Source organism: Pinus tabuliformis, chromosome 7 (genome assembly GCF_031772625.1).
Source record: "Pinus tabuliformis cultivar Carrire ecotype Pingquan chromosome 7, CPIR1, whole genome shotgun sequence".
Lineage (NCBI taxonomy): Eukaryota > Viridiplantae > Streptophyta > Pinopsida > Pinales > Pinaceae > Pinus > Pinus tabuliformis.
The window spans coordinates 994881287-994888849 of NC_142293.1; the positions used below are offsets into that span (position 1 = coordinate 994881287).

The 7563-nt window shown below is 38.0% G+C and overlaps 1 non-coding gene across 1 annotated transcript; it reads right to left on the bottom strand.

Annotated features, from left to right (window-relative positions):
* Positions 1-1656: 1656 nt before the first annotated feature.
* On the bottom strand, positions 1657-1882 carry LOC149250942 (small nucleolar RNA U3). The gene has a single exon (XR_016267620.1). It is a non-coding gene; the product is annotated as a small nucleolar RNA U3 (small nucleolar RNA).
* Positions 1883-7563: the final 5681 nt, after the last annotated feature.

Sequence of the window (7563 nt, forward strand, 5' to 3'; positions counted from 1 at the left end):
ACTTAAGATCTCCAAAATCTAGCAACATTTTTTTTTTTAACTGTAGCAAGAAATATATTTCATATTAAAATGCGCAAATATATTTCATATTAAAGTCTACATTTGGAGCGCAGCGATACAACAAAGTTTACAAAATTGGTTCAATCAACTTAGAATAGACAATTATTCTCATTATCTAGAGTAGCTGCTCTATTACTCCGTGAAGTTCTTTCCTATCCTGAATAGTGACTTGTGCATCCTATCCTGAATAGTGATTGAATCCCCAAATACAAAATCTGTCTGAAATTGAAAAAATATGAAAAAATATCACTGCATCATGAAGATTGGCAAAGCGGCCTTTAGGACTGCGATTCTTTGTACAGATTTTAAATGGTTTTATTCTTTTATATTTTACATGATTTTATATGGTTTACCATTAAGCACTTTTCGTTCAAGATTTGGGGCCTTTGTACCTTGCATATCCGTTGAAGGCATAGCTACGCCTGCAGCAACTGCTCTACTGGCTTGGGGATTTAGGAATGGAAATAGCAATTTTGAAGGGTTGGAAGAGAAAGACCCTGAATTCTATCCTGCCTCTACCACGCTTAAAGAACTATCTATAGTTTCACATGCACATGGCCAATTTTTTGGTTCCTTTGGTTCCTCCTGTAAATTGATTTTTTATTTTTTTGGTTCCTCTGACTCCTCCTGCAACAAGTTGTCTGGTTCCTCCTTTCAGTTGTCTTGTTGTTCCAGTAAATTGTCCTTCAAATCTTGTTAATGCAGAGCATGGCACCTAGATTGCAAGCTGTGGTAGGCATATAAGATAGAGCATTCAGCGTACGGACATGTAGAAAGCTATCGCCACCACACTAGTCCATGCATGCACACAGCGATGTGGTGTGCAATGTGTACTGACGAAAGAGAAGTGTGCCATGTGTATTGACCATAAACAATGTTTTACAAAGCATAATACGAACCAAATATTATGGAAATGGCATTTAATGTTTGTTAACTAATGCTAGCATTAGTTTTGTTTTGAAAATGCAAATTCCAAAAACGTATGAACACCAAAAATTATAGGAACAAGATAGCCATTATAAAAGCAGCAATTGTAGAGATCTGTCAGCGATAACCGCAAATGCAAGCCTTGGGAAGAGGCCAAATAACACAGTGAATTACTATGTACCAAAAAACTTTCGGTATACTCCCTCAACCGGTTACTATGTACCAAAAAACTTTCGGTATACTCCCTCAACCGGTTACTATGTACCAAAAAACTTTCGGTATACTCCCTCAACCGGTACTAAGAAACAGGTAAACTAATGTTAACATCGTGGTTTTCGATTACTAATGTTAACATCGTGATTTTCGATAACTATAGTCCCATGCCATCACCAGATGGCAGCGACTAATAATGGTGGGTGTTGAATTTCTGCGTGGTTGCCCAGCAATTAATTAAAATTAAAATAAATAATACAAGCTGTGGAGCACTGAAATGCCCAGCGATTAAATAAAATAAATAATGCAAAGTGTGGAGAAGTAAAATGTGTGAGCCAGCTTCACGAAAAATAGATTAAAAAACGGACGCGTGAAACCGGAAATGGAAACAAAACTAAAACGAAAAGTTGGGTGAATCCGTGAGAACAAACTAAAACGAAAAAGTTTGTTGAATCGAATCCGTCAGAACGCTCTCAGGCCTTCACCGTGTGGAACTGGAAATGTCACAGACGGGACGTTCATGGGGAGAAGGGTGAGAGTGGAAACCCCCAACCATCACAGCATTCGCGCTCTGGCCCGGGAGCCATCGTTCATCTTCCGGATTTTTGTGCTTGTCTGAATAGGAATCTACGCAGACTTTGACGTACAACCTATAGAACAGATCCTGTTCAAGTAAGGTCGTGCTTATGAATGCCCACTGCCCCTCTTATATACGCCTTCTTCTTTCCTTCGCGAAACACATGTGGGAAAACAACAATGTTTATAAAACTATATTTTACAACCATTCTAATTCTAATTCTAATTCTAATTCTATTCTTCTTCTTCACTTCCATTCTTGTGTCTTCCGTCAATCCATTCGCTTCCTCCTCAAAATTTAACATCTTCCTTCATTCCATTTTCAATATATTAATAAATTCAGCGTCGTTCCATTTTCATTACACTACATGCCTATACAACCCTAGTTTTCAGTGGATCAATCATGATCAATTCATTTTTTTCTCTGCCACTTTTATCCCCTCAACTTATAGTACTTAGAATCATATTACGTGGACTAATATCGCATCGCATCGTTCATAAGTGAATGGACCCTAGCCTGGAGGAATTGTGAAATGCGACGTGCGATACGAAGATCGCCGATTAATATCGCATCACATCATTCATAAGTGAATGGATCCTGGCCTGGAGGAATTGTGAAATGTGATGTGCGATACGAGGATCGCCGATTAATATTGCATCGCATCGTTCATGAGTAAATGAACCCTGTCCCGGTGAGCTTGCGATTGCGATGTGTGATGCTTAGAGGATTTGTAAAGCACTTGTCATCTTGGCTAATATTTAGCAATTCTGCTAATTTAGCAAAATAGCCAAGTTGGAAGTAGAGGACTGATACTCTGCAGGAAATCTAAGAAGAAATTCCGCCTGAACTTGCAGAAATCATTTCCGGATTTGAACGATTGTCCATTACGCCTGCACCCCGGCCACCATTTGTGGTATCAGAGCAGCCTACTGACATTGAACAGGATCTCAAGGATCAGAAAAAGAAATCCAACATGGCTTTCAGAGTTGGAGGAAGAGGTGGTGGTCGAAGAAGAGGACGACCAGTTGCAAATGCTGAAGTGTTGGAAGCTATGAAACAGATGCAAGCTAGATTGGAAGCAGTGGAAATGGGAAGAGATGTAGATGCTGGAGATGTCAGTGAACCTGAAGCTGAAGCTGCAGAAGTAGAACCTACAGATGTAACTCCTAAAATGAGATTCTTTAGGTCGGTATTGAGATCCACATCCAAGCCTAGACTTGAAGTCTCAATCTACACCGAAAGCTTAAGCCCTGAGGAATTGATATACTCGATAAATGACATGGAGAAATTCTTCGATTATTAAGAAACAGATGAAGGAAAGAAGGTGAAGTTTTTTGTCACGAAACTGAAAGGACATGTAGCACTTTGGTGGGATGAAGTGCAGGCAGAAAGAAGAAGACTTGGAAAACAACCAATTAAGAATTGGAACAGGATGGTGGAAAAACTGAAACATAAGTTCCTGCCAAGTGACTATCAGGAAACATTATTTAGACAGATGTAGAATCTTAGGCAGAGGTCTATGACAGTAAAGGAATACACAGAGGAATTCTACAAAGTGAGTATAAGAGCTGGAAAAATCCAAGATACATATGAGAAGGTTTCCAGATGTGTGAATGGTCTTAGAATGGAGATTCAAGATGAGATAAGTCTATTCTCTCCTAAAACAGTAGAAGAGGCTTATCAGATGGTACTGAAGGCTGAAGAAAAACTCACGAGGAAGTAGTCTACCAGAAATAGAGGTACTTTCCGAGGAAGGGGAAGACAAGGTGGTAGAGGAAGATCTACAACACCTGGAGATGGAGCTAGCAGCAGCTCAAGTCAGCATGCACCCACAGGAGGCGATGCAAGTGGCAGAGGGAGTTTTTCCATAGGAAGAGGAGGCAGGGGTAGAGGAAGAGAAGTTAGATGTTACAGATGTAACAAGCTGGGACACAAAGCTTATGAGTGCCCAGAAAATATAGGAACAAATAAGAGGAATGAAATTGTTGCAAAAATTGAAGAGGAATCAACAAAGGTAATAAACAAAGAGAATGTACCAGAGAAAGGGGAATCTTTGGTAGTCAACAATTTTTTTTTAAAACCAGCTAAGGAAATTGTTGAACCACCACAAAGGAAAACCTTGTTCAGGACTGTATGTAAGGTTCAAGGGAAGTGTTCTCAGATGATAATAGATAGTGGTAGTACAGATAATTTGGTCTCCACAGAAGTGGTGGGGAAGTTGAAATTGAAAACAAAGAAACATCCAACACCTTACAAGGTGTCATGGCTTCAAAAGGGATATCAGTTGGTAGTGAATAAGCAATGTGAAGTGGAGTTGCAGTTGGGAAAATACAGAGACAAAATTCTGTGCAATGTGATGCCTATGGATGTGTGTCATATATTGTTGGGTAGACCATGGCAGTATGACAGAAGAGCTATGCACGATGGAAAGAAGAACACATACAAATTTAGCAAAGATGGTGTCAATCATACATTGCTGCCAATAAAAGAAGAGGATACATTGAAGAAACATGATCCAAAAATCCTTTTGTTGAGTGGAAAGGAGTAGTTACAACAGATGGAGGAAGATGAGGTAAGTTTTGCTTTGGTTTGCAAACCCAACATAATAATTACTTCCACAAAAGTTTCTGGTTTACCAATTGAAATTCAAGGGATGTTGGACAGTTATTGTGATATCATTGTAGATGATTTGTGTTGGTACCATTCCATTACCATCTTTTTCTTCTAAAAACACCATCATTTGTCTACCTTTTCCTCCATAGATCCCTTATATTCCTTAAAATTGATTAATTAATAGCATTATAGTTGTTAGTTTGCATTAAAGTTAATTTATGAGTTTTTATGTTAGAAATTAGGAATTTTCAATAAAAAAGTTACAGGAAGTCATAACATCCTGTAAATGGTTTATCATCTGACACGTGGCCTGACTGGCTGACAGGCAAGCCAAAGCAATGGATAGGAACGAAAATTGGAATGTACATGCATGGTGAAAAATCGATTCTACAGCAAATCAAAAGCTCCTAGTTATGTGGTCCATGCTGCTCAAACCTCAGCGTTTTGGTTATAAAGGCAGTAAAAGCCATAGTTTCCCAAACCAGTTTCGTTTTGTTTTCTTTTTGGAAATCGATTTAGATTAGAAATGACCAAAAATCATTCCTTTGTAAAAGCGGAAACAACTTCTCAATGAATGTACATTCGATCCCGATAGGGACAGGCAGATAAAGACTGTGTATTATTTTTGTTAAGGGGACAGTTACGATTATTATCTCGGTACATCGTTTGAGAATAGAACTTTTGTATGTAATTGCAATCTACAGTACTTGAATACAGTCACGGTTTTAGTCCAGCAGTGTTTATGCATTAAATCTGTCATTGCTTGAGTTTACTTCAGTGTACCATTGAAATGTGGACGGGCCCTGCATGGATTGGTATACTGTTAATTTCATTTCCTTAGCATTTTTCGAATTCGAATAGAACGCATAGTGTTTAATGTTATTTCCATGCTTATGATTTTGTTGATTTGATTTGAAATTCTCACAAATGGTATTTATGGTGATAGCTTGAAGATTTCATCGTTAAGATCATTGAACCATATCTTGTAATAGATTTGATCTATCGTTATATTTTGAAGCATCTCCATAGACTCTGTTTTTCATGCATTTAAATTTTAGTGTGCTTTTGATTGCTTTTGATTTTCCATGAATGCTCAAGTGTTAACTAGACAGAGCTTTTGTGCATAGCATCATTGTAAGGGGATTAAAATATCAGTCTAGTGATATGTTGCATCTTTAGGACAGTTAGATAAGTTAGGTTATCTGAGTGTTAAGGTGAGAGGAAACATATCTTAACCTTCTGTAAAGAAGTACTGCAACCTATCACAATAAACACTTAGTTAGGAATCCTTTATGTCTATAGACTGTAGATGCATGCCTCGAAGTTTACTGACCCTAGTTGATAGTAAATCTAGTCTAATCTAGCACCCTATATTGGCCACTACATTTTGGCGCCGTTTCCGGGGAGGCGTAGTTAGAGGGTTTCGAAAAATAAAAAATAAAAATTAATAAACAAAAACAAGCAAAAACATAGATTTAGAAGTCATGTTTATTTATGCCTAGATCTAGAGATAATAAAGGTAGATTCATAAAAACCCCCCATCCAAAAACTAACCTACCATTAGGAGCAGACCCTTTAGGAAACGTTGAACACACAACATCAGCTGAGGAAGTCGCCATATAAAAGTTAGAGGATAAACAAAAATCAGGGCAAATACTCACACTAATTGAGAGGCAAATTCTATTAGCACACAAATCACAGAAGAAACATTCCCTTGAATCCTCTATAAAAGGAGAAAGTAGCACAGTAACTCAAAATCTTTCCTTGAACTTCTCTTTGAAATAAGTGACACTGAGCAAGAAATTAAATCAACAAAGGAACCTATCAAAATGGCGGAAGAAGGACATGGATCAGAAAGAGGACCACCAAATCAAGGTCAAGAGGAAGAGTCAACTTTTAAATTTCCTATCCAAGAACCAGAGGAGGATGATGAAATAAAAATGAAAAACATACCCCCATCCGTGCTACCAAACTTTTATGGCATGGCTTCAGAAGACCTAGATTCATTCTTGTTCGAGTTTGACAATGTATGTCGAACATATGGTTACACGGATGATGCCCATAGGCTTAGACTCTTCCCAACAACATTAAAAGCATCAGCATTATGATGGTTCATGGGGCTTGGTGAACATGCGATAACTGATTGGGATGGCATGAGAAGAATATTCCTGAAGAAATACCAGCCTTATTGTAGATCGAAATATTTCCAAAGATGATATCTTTAGGATGAACCAACAAGAGGATGAAAATTTAGAGGAGTACTTAGAGCGGTTTGTTCACAATTTACAAAAATCAAAACACAGAACCATGCCTCTTGATCTGATTCGCACAATATTTTTGAAAGGCATTCGAGAGGAATACTTAGATGATCTTAATTTGATGGGTAAAGGTGATATTTCCACTTTACCTTTTGAAGAAATTGCTGAGTTATGTGAAAAGTATTCTAGGAGCAAAGCCAAAATTGGAAAAAGAACCATATCATCCAAAGCCACAAAATCCGCTTCAGCAAGTGTCACAAGGGCTGAAATAGGGAACCTGTTAGAGGAATTCAAAACAGATCTATTAAGTACCTTAGGAACTCAAATTGACACTCTAAAAGATAAGAAGAGACAAGAAGAGGAAGATCAAATGATGGATATCTTTTGCCCAAAATGCCAGAAGAAACATGCATTAAAAGACTGCCCATTAGAAAACATTCAAGTTTGTGCCTTTTGTACTGAAAATCATGATATATTTCATTGCTCTAAAGTCAAGGTTTTGCAGAATTGTAATGTGGCAGCTAACACAGATATGGAAAATGTGTATTACATGGGCGCAAAGAGACCATGGCAGCCAAAACCAGCACCTCATGGTATGTTCTCAAACCAGAATTTGCAATTTCCTATACATGATCAGATGTATGCTGATAATTCGTGGAATGTACCCATGCCATGGCAGCACCAAAATTACCCACAACAACAATGGAGACCATCTCAGCAATACTCTCAACAATATCATTCATATCCTCAACCATACAAACCATATTCGCAACCATATCAACAATATCATCAGCCATACTCACCATATCCTCAACCATATCAGCAATATCCTCAGCAGCAAGTTGTTTACCCACATAAACCTCAACCCACTCAACAAGCACTGCCTTCTCCTCCACCAATAAATCCACCACAATT